Source organism: Onychostoma macrolepis, chromosome 18 (genome assembly GCF_012432095.1).
Source record: "Onychostoma macrolepis isolate SWU-2019 chromosome 18, ASM1243209v1, whole genome shotgun sequence".
Classification (NCBI taxonomy): domain Eukaryota; kingdom Metazoa; phylum Chordata; class Actinopteri; order Cypriniformes; family Cyprinidae; genus Onychostoma; species Onychostoma macrolepis.
This window is the reverse complement of record NC_081172.1, coordinates 16974546-16987601: the sequence shown is the minus strand read 5'-3', so window position 1 is coordinate 16987601 and position 13056 is coordinate 16974546. Positions and strand designations below refer to the sequence as shown.

Sequence of the window (13056 nt, the reverse complement as noted above, 5' to 3'; positions counted from 1 at the left end):
TAGACTTTAATAACATAAAACCCTGTGTAAATCTGCTTGCTTTTCACATGAGACTTCTGGAAAGCTTGTGTGGTCCAAAATGCAGATCAAAGTCTAATGCGCAACTTGTTTCATGTTTCCCTTTTTTATTAAATTTCAGAAATCTTTGTTCCATTTCAGAGGCTTCAAAAGAACAGTCATTTAGAAATAATGAAATATAGTTTACCATTTACTATTGATTTACCACTGTTAAACTGAAAGTGGTAAAGTATGTACAGTAATATCCCATTACACAGGCTTTTCATTACAGTAGACACTGGCCCTGATTCTATATTCAAAATATCAATACATGTATGCTGTATCTTAACCTTTGAAGACTACAGACTCAGACAAACATGAACCCTGTTATGTTTTCATTAGCAAATACAGTTATGGCTCATACCATTATGGGGTGGGCTGTCTGTAAGACCATGTTAATATGCAAAGTATTTCATTCATCACATGGTCAAAGGTCATTAAAGCACAACCCCATGCATTTCTCCCTAATAAGAGACTTTCAGCTGAACGGCGCTGTTGTGTGGATGCTGATAATAGCCTCACAGCATTGATTTTCAGTACACTGATCACAGCATTTTTAGTTGCTAACTCAAAAGTTAATCAGACTGGGAGAAAGCAAAGAGTGGAGGCCATCTAATGAGGTAGATGTTGAGGAATTCTCACTCTTGGGACATTTCTGAGTCACAGCTTCCAATAATATACATGGACATGCTGGAAAAAGAAATTCAGAAATATGAATTTGATCTTTGCTAATTAAACCATAGGGAAATCACCTGGGGTTGAAAAGTTTTTTTTTTTTTTTTTTCCCCAGATGGAAACTAATTGGTGTGGGTTTTAATAAGGAGTGAGTGGATAGGTGTATGTTCCTGTCTGAAACTAGGCCAGGTGTAACATTATTTATGTTAGTACCATTCATTAATACATAGTAAACTGAAGGAATAGTTCACCCAAAAAAAAAATAAAAAATAATAATAATAATATATATATATATATATACTGTATACTACGGGGCCGTTGAATGCTTGAATCTGATTGGCTGACGAACTTTCTGAGGTGTGCAATTATTTTCAGGGAAACGCACGGCGAATGTAGTTCCAGGCAGCTCTTGACCGCATTACATGACCATATCACTTCGCCAAATGATTTCTGTTGTTTCAAAGGTCTTACAACAGCAAAATAACCAAAACCCACAAGGACACTGACCAAACAAATAAATATAGTAAACAATATGATAAAAACGACAGATCATGTCCATATTTTTGCCACAAAATTAAGCTTTATTATGTACGGAAGCACATACTCTATCTCTCCCGCTCTCTCTCCCTCACAGACCGCACATACATTACAGTTACAGTTTGCACACACACCAGCATACATACTCTGACGATTTTATCGGTAAACAACTTAAAAACTACATGAATTCTCACAAGCGAGGTAACAACAACGGCGCTGTTCATGAACAAAAGGAACTAAGTTTCGCTATAACTAGAGACATTGCTGCCGAACACTATTGAGAGACGCACAGAGGTAATTCTCTCTCTCTCTCTCTCTCTCTCGCTCTCATAAGCGATACAGTTATTACCTGTATTAACTGCATTAGTCTGTTATTAACGGCTCAAGCCTCCGTTACTAGGTTTAAAATGACGTTTTGGAATTAGCAATGGAGGCGTTGGATGAGATGCGGAAGAAATAATCCTACTCACAATAGCGATTTAAGTAGAAATACCGGACGAATGCCTTGAAATATATCAAATGATCGATGTCTTGAGGTGTGGCAACCGTAGTATAAGCGGAATAATTGACTTCAGTCCATTGAATTATTAGAACATCACCACCTCGGGTGTGCATTATTTTTCTAATAATCCAACGCCCGTCATCAATTATTCCTTACATATATGTCCTTTCTGAAGCTGCTTGTTTTAGAATACTTCATGGAATACTTCATAGATTAACCTGAATATATAAGTTGTAAGGAAAGCTGATTTGTTTTTGTAATGGTGAAAGTCATTTGAGAACTCTACACTTTTTTTTTTTTCCTAGAACAGCATTATGAATCTCTTATCATCCAAGATAAGTTACATGACCTTTGAAAGCTGGACAGGAGGTTCACACATTCTGAAGGTCAATTACATGTCTAATACAAGGTCTATTCTCTGCTAGTCTCTTTCATGTTGTCTTGTGGCATAAAATATGTTGCGCATTGCTAGATATGAAGAGTTCCGATGCAAAAGCCTCTAAGTGCCATCTGAAATTTTCTTCTAAATTGAGCATTTTTGTCAGGCTCTATTCAGTTATTTCACTTTTTTTTTGTTGCATAGAAAAGCACCTATACATTGTCATTAGAGTAAAATTACTGAACCAATAGGAGCCTGATAAAAACGCTCATTTAAGAAGAAAATTTCAGACGGCACTTCATATTCTTTCCAAGACCTGCCTACTTAGAAAGGATCCGACTGTGTTATTATTGTTACATACATATAGTGTTACACTGAATGACCAACCACAGTTTTTATTTTTAGCCTAGAGTGGAATTATCTGACATCTGACATTTGTTTTTGGCATTTATTTGATTTAAAACACACAATAAAACAGTAGCCGTTATGCATTCATTCTGATTCGGTGCTCAGTGCTGCTTAATATTTTTGTGGAAACTATATTTTGTAATGTCTTTAATATTGCTTTTGATCAATTAAATGCTTTCTTGCTGAATAAACATATTAAAATCTTACAGATTATGTTGTGGCACAGTAATAAACCGATGTTTCTGACACATGGGTAAATTAATTAATTTACCATTTTAAGGAGGAACACATTTCCTGACATTCTCTGTTTGTCAATATCAACCACAGGAACTGTGAGACCTTACTGCACCAATTAAAATAATTTACACTGCAACACACAAAATGGTGTCCTATGCAATTTTCTATGCAAACATCAATACAACTCTGTTGCTCTCTTAATTGCATAATTACTCAGACTGATGATGTGAGGGATTCTGTCCTTTAGCTTGCTGCCACATGCTCTGAACCGTAAGTGTGCCACTGTAAGCCGCAGTAATACACTGATTTACGCTGATGCCTCCCTTAAGATAATTAAAGTATACGGCCATTATCGCACCATCTCTGTTGAACTCACTAAAACATGGACGACAACACTACTAGAGAACAGAAGTTTGTATGTTTGAAAAAATGTGCTTATGAATGGAGATATTCTCTGAATGGATATGCATGAACTATGATGCTATTCCTTTCTGTGGGCATGGATGCCAGAAAACATCTACCAACAACCACTGCATAACGGATCTGTGAGATTAATGGAAGGAGACCTTGTTTACTGGCTTATGGCTTCAGAATAGCCCTTTCAAAGTGAAGCATCCAGCCAAAGCATCGTAAAAACCCTGCTTTATACTCTTGGACATTATTTTACACTGCTGCATATGCACTATAGATATGAAGAACAAAGACGGTCTCTGATGGAGGCATGCCAGCATTGCTCCCACCAGGGACTGCAGATCCATTTGACCAGAACTCAGTGCATTAATTTCCACATCATTACATCCCATAAAAACCGGCCATCACATCCTAGAAGTAAATATGGAAGTAAAACTGTCACTTACGATATGATTTCTTTGAAAATGTCAGTTGGAAAGCAGACAACAGATGGAGGATATACAGTTATAAAACAAATATACTTAACGCAATATTACGTAAGCCAGACCACTGTTCCAGAATGAATGATTAATGCAATAACTCATAATGTAACAATTATAATATAACAATAACTTGGGTGAGTGATTCAATGACTTATTTATAAAGACAGTCACTTTTGTTACTAAACAAATCAATGCTTTTGAACGAATTGATTGGACTGAATAATTCAAAGACTCTTTCATAAAGATAGGCTGCGTTTACGCAGACTTTCCTATACCATCTAGTAGGCAAAAAACAGTATCTAAAAAAAGGATATTATGTCAAAATTCACAGTATTAATAAAACGATTTGTGAACAGAAGAGAAGCAACACATCTGACGCTGAAAATCACATGATAATGACAACCTGACAAATGTAATAGGTCTGGATTACTTTCATGCCATACACATTCAAACTATGTATATAGAACATACAAAGTTTTGAAAGTTGTGAAGTAAATATATATATATATATATATATATATATATATATATGTATATATATGTATATATATATATACAAAAATAGTACAGTATACTATTTTGGATGCAGCCATAGTGACTTTCATTACTGCATGAATCAGCGTTTTTGAACGAATTGATTGAGTGAATGATTTAGTGTCTCTTTCATAAAGATTAAATATTGTATAAAGTAATCATTGGTAATTTTCCCAATTTTCACTTGGAACGTGCTTTGATATTTTAAAATAGCCTGATGTGTCCTCAGGATGTGACAAATCAAAGATGGCTTAGTTAATACAGGATATGCTCTACATTCTCAGGTTATTCCGTGTGGTTCTACAGTAGAGGTTATGTCCTTGAACAACGAAATGTAATACAGCAGACATTCCTTCTGACCTGATAGGATTTCTGGTCTCATCTAACATTTTCTGGCATTTTACAGACAGCAATACACTGAGTGCTTACTCCAAAGTCACATTTTAATGTACTCAGTGGCAGATTAATATGACAGAAGGAAAGAACTGCTGACACGCGGGGATGTTTGGTATCGGCAGCAGCAGAGGTGCGGTGTCAGTGATTCAGAGCACAAGGAGTGACTTTGCAGAGAAACCTGACACCTGGCTGGCTTCTTAACCCACTGTAGCTGCACTACCGTGTCATCATGGCACTTGAACAAGCAGAGAGTGAAGATAAGAGACTGGATACAAAGCCGGGGTGAGACAGAAACAGGTGCAGAGAAGAAACAGCAGTGCGATATAAATAAATAAACGGACAGGTCTGTTCTGATAGGGTTGAGGACAGCAGGGAAAACATTGCGTAGTACTAATAATTAAACAAATAATCAAAGAGACATTTAAAAGCTTATTCAGTAGACTGTTTCACATTAATAATTTTGCTTTGTTGGTTAGGCCTGAGTAAATTTTCTCCAACTGGCTGTGATCGTCATTTGAATGATCCCGATAGCTATTCTTATATTTTTATTCTGCACGAGAGTGTACAGTGCTTCCCGTCCTCCATGCTTCTTCGTTCTGCTGAAAGAACACTCAGTTTTATAGTTTGGGTCCTGTTGTTAATTTTTAAATTAATGTTTTATTTACTTATTTTTATTTTTTATAATGTTAGAAGTTAGAAGATTGCCTGAATGGGTAGGGACACACCAAGCTGAAGCCAAAGAACTACAGTAGCACTGAGGAATGCTGACTGCGTCCATTGCATCGGGGCAAAAAAAGTTGCTCTAGAACACACTGAACAGACTATAGCCGTCAGCCAACTAGCATAGACGCTCTGCACTTGCATGAGAGAACATAACTCTCTCATACCAGCAGGTGGCAGAAGTCTGTATTCGGCATTCAGAGGGGGAAACTGGAAGAGCTACAAAGCAAGCAGCGTCTACTAATGCCGAGTTCACACTGCACAATTTTAGCCCTGATTTTTACTTGCCTACAGGTTTTACGAAATTGCTGAGGCAAATCGGTGCTCATTCACACGAGTGACAAGCACGCAATGTGAATTATTAAAGATATGATCTGAGAGAATTGGCATAAGTTGCAAATGGCACTGGCATTGTTCTTCTTGGCAAGGCCTTGTTCTTCTTCTTGTGGATAAAGAAAGAAAGAAATGGATAGACAGACACTTGTTGTTATTCTATCTATTTCTTTCTTTCTTTATCCACAAGAAGAAGAACAAGGGCTGACAATGCCAGTGCCATTTGCAACTTATGCCCATCTGAGTTCTCTTCCTTACCAATAGTGCGGAACGCCCCGGAAAAACCAAAGGCGACCGACGTTGCCCGATGGCCGATCATCAGCCCGGTGTGTCCCGGGCTTATCTGTGTATCCAGTTCCCCCACTGCTCAATCTTCAGCAACACAGCAAAAGTAATCATATGTATCTTACCTGAGGTGTGAATGTAAATTTGCCATCGCTATTGAAAGTGATTCAAAAAGAAGTATTGTGTGTACCATATGATATGCAGGTGTAATAAAGGTCTTTCTGTTGGGTGGTCCTCATGGGCTGCAGGCAAAAAGTGTGACAAGTGTAGTCCGATTCAAGAACAGTGGGTCTTTTAATGAATCAAAAACATACAGCGAGGTGCAGCCCAGTTCACAAAAAATGTGCACTTATGAACTGGTACTTTTAGGTGAATCAAGAGCCACACGAATTTGAATCAAAATCATATGATTTAGAATCAGGAAATATGTGTTGATTCCCAGCCTTATTGTTGAGTCCATGCACTTCATGGTAATATTAATAAATCCTCTACTTACATATGTGATTCTGAATATATTTAATTCCATTACAGATTATATCTTTATTATATTTGTTTGAATACCTTTGGAAAAGAACAAGCAGCATCAATTCTGGTGGTTATATCATTAACAGTCAAGGGGAGACATGTAACCTCCGACCAAACCATTGAACTATAAAAAGCACTGGAAAGCACAAGCTCAAACAAATCTCTAATACTGTAGATTGAGAGGAAGTGAGTGGGAATTCAGCTATTGAGTAAAGCAATGTATTAAGTAGACTTAATCGAATTGTGGAGGTCAAAGATGCCATGAAGGTGGCTGTAATGAGCTTTATATTCACTCAAAGGTCTTAAATTAGTTTCTGGTGTATTTCTGAAGGCTGTAAGAGGACCCTTTGACTGCCCACATCAAATACTTGTATACCCAAATAAGTTATAGATAGTTCTTTGTTTGTCTATACATGGTGGTAGATTGCGTCTCTGCTATTTTGATTCTTCTGTTTAATGTGTTCATGTTTATTCTTAAGGATACAGTGTCTCCTCTTCTGAGTAAAACTATTGATGCTGTACAGTATATGTCTGGGCTGAGATGAGATGGAATGCTTGCATGACCATACAGTGTAAATCTGCCTTGAGGGTCTTGTAGAACAGAACAGCTTAAGTCCAGCAAAGCACACTCATTATGACAAATAATGGCCCACACTTCAAGGAATCAGTCTAGTCTGCTATTCATATGACTGTAGTTCTTATACTGCTGATCTACACAGCCACCCACAAAGGCAAAAAGGTTAATACTTCTCTCACTTGTAATGCTGTCGTTTCAGACTGTTTGATTTGGGAACGGGATAAAATACATGAGACTGAGCTGAATTCATTCCCAAGAGCCGAGGGACAGATTGAATAGAAAAGATTGATTGTTCTTGCGCTGTGGGAGATTAAAATTCATCCTTGACTTAGCTGGGTTCCATTTTTTCGAAGTTCCAATAAAAATTCCTTAAGCTCACTTGTGAATTAACATGTTACTGCTTCCAACAGGGATATTACACAACACAGGGAATAGTTAACATTTAGTTGAAGGATAGTCTGCCAAAACTTAATGTTGTCATTTGAAGGTGAGTAAATGATGACAATATTTTAATTTGAGGGTAAATTTAAATGAAGTTAAAGGCTATTTTATACATTAATAAATCTTGCATGCTATATACTGTGCAGATCATGGGCATTATACAACATGTGTTTTTGTCATTTTTTGCTGTTATTGGAAAACAAAACTACCATATCACATTAGGGAGGACCACTATTGCGTACTGCCTCAGGGCTTCCAACTGCTAAAAAGTTCCCACAGAGGATTGTAGAAATCTGGATTTATATTTTTTCAGCAGTGAAGGTTCTTCTCCTCCCTCTGGTCCTCCCTGGGGCCCATCATACTGTAACACAAGTTCTCCTAGAGTTGTTTTTCCCATAGATTTTTTGGAGAGTCTCCAATTCCCTCATTAATAGAAATGCTAATTAGCATTCCTTGACAACACATTTTAAATGTGCTTCATAACCTCATCAAGTCTCAATAAGAGTCTTTTCTAGAAATCTGAGCTGAATTTGGTCCATCTTTGCAAATTGGGAGAAATCAGTTCTGCCATTAATCAGTAACTAAACAGGTGTAAAGCAATGTTAACGTTCTAGTAACTACTATTAACTAACATGAATCTCTTATTAATAAATTGGTAAGTAATAGCACTCAGTTGAATGTAGTAGTTAACTATTAGCCAATCAATGATTAATATTTTTCATGCCTCCCTGAAAATTAAACGATATTATAATATGAAACTAATCAATAATTAATGCAAAACAACGCAACATGTTAACCACTACTTTAACATTCAGTCTCTTGCATAATTAATAATAGCAGACAATAATTTAGGTAAGATAGATAAATCATGTGACTAGTGGTTTACCATGATGTTCAGTGAAAAAAAGAATGAAGAAAAAAATTGGTGTAGGATTAACTTCAGTTTTAGTCAGAAATAACATTTAATTAAACAAAAAGTTTTGAAGTAGAAAGACCAAAATATAATTTTTTTGTAAAACATACATTTTACAAAAAAAATAAAATAAATAAAAATAGTAGTTTTCCGGTGGGGGGTGGGAATAGTAGTTATGAATAGATAATAGTGAACTACCACATTCAACAGAGTGATATTACTTACTGATTCATTAATCAGAGTTTCTTGCTATTTAAAGGGATAGTTCACCCAAAAATGAAAATTCTGTCATTAATTACTCACCCTCATGTCGTTCCAAACCCGTAAGACCTTCGTTCATCACAAATTAAGATATTTTTGATGAATTCCGAGATCTCTCCCTCCCATAGACAGCAAGGGTCCTAACTCGATCAAGGTCCATAAACATAAAATGGCGCCAGGGTGACGCTGAGGAGACGAATTGTTGAAAGTCGTTATCTTTGTTTTCTTTGCGCACAAAAAGTATTCTCGTAGCTTCGTAAAATTACGGTTGAAACACTGATGTCACATGGACTATTTTAACAATGTCCTTACTACGTTTCTGTGCTTTGATCATGTTAGGATCCTTGCTGTCTATGGGAGGGTCAGGAGAGCTCTTCGGAATTTATCAAAAATATCTTAATATGTGTTTTCCGAAGATGAACGAAGGTCTTATAGGCTTGGAACAGCATGAGGGTGAGTAATTTATGACAGAATTTTCATTTTTGGGTGAACTATCCCTTTAAGAGTTGTTACTATGTTAATATTGTGTGCTCATTTGTTTGTTATTTATTAATGACGGAACAGCATTCTAAAGTGCTACCTATTTTATTATGTACTAGGCCAGTGGTTCTCAAACTTTTTTGGTCGCGTCCCCCCTTTAAACCTATAAAAAAAATCTGATGCCCCCACACCTCCCACCCCCCATGAATCCCCATCCCACCTCAGACTACCAAATAACTTCACTAAACATTATGAAAAATTTATGTTTGTGTAAATGTGTAAACACCTGCATCACAAAAATGAGAATAACTGTTATTCACTCTGTTGTTTTTTGTGGGTCTCATGCTGTCAGCTGAGGCATAGGACACACACAGGCCTTTCCTCCTCACCAGCGACATTAAAAACCTTGTCACCGGACGCGAGCATTGCATTGCACCGTGACAAAATACAGTAGAACCCATTATAATCAGTAGAACCCATTACAATCGTCTACACTGGATGCGGCGCGATGCGACACAACAAATCCCCGACATTAAACTGATGCCTCGTTCTATATAACGCACTGACACAAAGTTCAAATGATTTGCAACGGTCACCTTGTCGCATCCAGTGTAGACTGTAGCGTCCGGTGTAGACATGATGAGTGAAACCGAGAGCAAGATATGCCTCATCAATATTTTCCACATGTAGCTTTTAAATTACCAGCACCTGCCTGGGTCTGTGCGACTTCATCTGTGGCTTTCACAAACCGATCCATCTCCCATTCTAAGTAACGTCCATTGACTATTTACTGTTTTATTTATTTTCTTTTTCTGCGGATGGCCCCACACTTTGAGAACCACTGTACTAGGAAATGCCTTTCATGTCCTCATCTTCCCATTCCCCATGTCACTTCACACATATTTATCATGCAATAATTTCTATGTATATAAGGCGTATTGCGTTTGTGTTGCTATTTGCATAGCTTAGCATCTGTGTGCAAACAGTCTAGAAGCATGTAAATGGCATATGGAAGTACTCACGGTAAACGCTCCACACTGGAAACGCTCTACAGTGATGGGATTACTCCAAAGAGCAAAAAGAAACACACGGAAAAGAGAAAAAGATTTAGTGTGGATTTACTACACACGCTTTGGCTCATTTGCTTGCATTACTCGCAGCCATACAAATGCTAAAATCATGTCACATAAACAAGCCACAATGCCATGGGTTTGTCTCAGCCTCTGTGTCGGACATTCATGGATTTAATTATGAGTTCGTCTCAAATGCGAACGAATCAGTCGCGCTCCCACACAGCTGTAAGCAGACTCTTTGGAGTATCTCAGCAGCTATAATTGAACACATGCAAGATATGAGGATTTTCTGATGATATCAGATCAGTCTCGGGCGCAAAGGTTACATCCTGTTTCAAATGCGGACGTATCCTATTGATTTCTTAATGAGCAGATAAAGAACAGCCTATTAATAGATCTTGTTCTGGGTTTACAATGGAATGTTTTGCGGATGTGTGCTACCCCTCGTTGCGGCTGAGAGAGAAAAGCAGATATTTTTATTCTTTGGAAAACTTTAAGGCTCCACAGAAAGCATTAAGCAATGAATTACTGTTCCAAATTGTGAGAGGATTTTAACACACGAGGCTGCTGAGGCGCATGGATGTCAAATCAAACGCTTTATTGTGTTTAGAATACAGAAGCCTTCTGGAAAACAAGCTAGTTTCTTTTCTTAACATACTGCTCTGAGCATGGAAATGGATGGGCTTAAGTGTCTTTCCCGAGAAATATAAATTATCCATGTGTCGGGGTTGCTAGGCTTCCTAGGTCTGCTCACATCTGTCTAAAACTGATAAAACCATGGGGTGATAACCCCCCATTTTTACTTTCAAGAAGACAGATGGACAGATAGATATCAAATAACTAATTTTTCATGTGTTTCCATCTTATTTACTTAGAGAGGAACGGTTTTTTTGTTGTTGTTGTTTTTCCCCACAGTCATTCAGAAAGCTCTTTTATAATGAGAGATGTTATTATCCCTGTGGGTGAGGTGTATGTCCCTCCATTTGTGCTGTGCTGGTGGAGTTAAACTCACAGCAAATCTATTTTATACAGTTTTAATGTACTGTCAGTTAATGGGTCGCATGAGTAAAACACATTATAGTCCATTGCAGTTTGATTGTGGACACAAAAAGGTATATTAATGTGACATTATAAAATTATATTGTTTACAGTAAAGAGCAGTATTAGTACATAGAATTTGGGGAAATTATAGTAAAAATATTTGTACATTAAAAATCTGTCTGTCTATCTATCTATCTATCTATCTATCTATCTATCTATCTGTCTGTCTGTCTGTCTACACAACTATGTTTACTGTATATTAGAACACTTCTAACTGACTTCTAATAGACTTGTAATGACAATCATAAGGACCTTTTAGTGAGTTTTGTAGCTATAATTTAATGTAACTGATTTTTAGATACTCAGTAAGAAGGTTAATTGTGTATTTACATCTAAAAAGCAAAGAAATCAGTTTTATTGTGTATTAGTGTAATTATAGATGGTTACATACAGGGTAGGTTGACCCTAATTAGCCAAGCAATTTCAAAGTCATTTCTGTAAATACTGTACATATCTGCTAGATAGTATCTGGAAAATACCATGCTGTTTATTTCTTTTGTACTTATGACTGCTATATGTGTTTTCAAACACGTTAACCCATATAAGATGTGGGTGGTACAGAGTGCAAAGGTAGGGGGAGGCACAACAGCTGCTAGACCTCTGGTGTTAATTAAGTCCAAGAACTGCTGATCAGCCCGGGTCTCTCTTGAGCCGCACTCTCTCTGCAGGAGCAGGATGTGCCACTGAAACACTGCTGAGCTGGAAAGGACAGTCTTCCATTCAGTTCATCACATCCACAGCCTCCTGGTGCTTTCAGACCATGTTTGTGCACCTTTGTATGTCGGTGTGTGTTTGTGACAGCCATTGTGCTGCCTTATCTAAAGCTGAAAGACTCATTTAGCAGTGTTCAAAGTCTGAGTAGAGTACATGACGGCTGGACTCCCGGATTGATCTGAGAATGCTTATAAGCCATTCGTAATTTTAGAAAAGGAGACTAATTTACTTTGAGTTCAGGATGCTGTTTCTGCTTTTCAAGAGTTTACCAACCATATATATCAGGGCAGTGTCATTTTGTGACATCTGTCTTGCCTCACCAAAGACACTGATGTTGAGACATTTTCACCTCATTTTGGAGGATTCCATTATAGCCTTGGCAATCTTTGGATATTATTGTGGTTTGAATTACACAAAAACATGGAAGACCATTTTCAGAGTTAAAAAAGAATTGCAAGAATTTCTCTCTTTGCTAACCATTGTGATTTTATTTCTTGCTTTATCTCATAATTACCTTTTTATTATTCACTTTAAGATGAAAATGGGCTTCAATAAAAACATACTTACATTTGTTATATTGTCTTTAATAGTAATAATTACATCCTACTATTATCTAGATATTTTTGAACTCCTTTTGCTGCCCACTGAAAACAGAAGTAAATATTAAATGATGGAATTTTCATTCGTTTAATTAACACTTTAAAGTTTAGCCCAGGGAAAGTGATGGACTCCTCTGTAATGAGTTAAATGGAGCAACAGAGTGACATTAAAAAAAGCAAACATTGAAGGCTGTTTCATAGTTTACATTTTTTTTAAATTGTATTTATTTATTATTATTTGAAATAAAATACTCCTATAAATTGCACAAAATATAACCAGGAACATCCATTAAGACCAGAAATTATGAATTCATGTTGTCTTCTTTTACTAACAGAAAAAAATGGCATGAAAGAACAGAACAGTCTCTTTCTTTGAAAGCTGGGCCTGTTGTTTTTACACTGTAAAAAGTGATAAG

At 36.9% G+C, this 13056-nt stretch overlaps 1 protein-coding gene and 1 long non-coding RNA gene across 4 annotated transcripts in view; one reads left to right on the top strand and one right to left on the bottom strand.

Annotated features, from left to right (window-relative positions):
• LOC131524761 (uncharacterized) overlaps positions 1-13056 on the top strand; it is a 48360-nt gene that overhangs the window by 34127 nt on the left and 1177 nt on the right. The gene's annotated exons all lie outside the window — the stretch shown is intronic.
• Positions 1-13056, bottom strand: part of b3gat1a (beta-1,3-glucuronyltransferase 1 (glucuronosyltransferase P) a) — a 44773-nt gene that overhangs the window by 30565 nt on the left and 1152 nt on the right. The window contains exon 1 of one of the 3 annotated variants that reach the window (XM_058752065.1): positions 10176-10190. The exons of the other annotated variants lie outside the window; for them this stretch is intronic. The gene's annotated coding sequence lies outside the window, so the exon portion shown is untranslated. Of the gene's footprint in view, positions 1-10175; positions 10191-13056 lie in introns of those variants that run through there. 3 annotated transcript variants of the gene reach the window in all.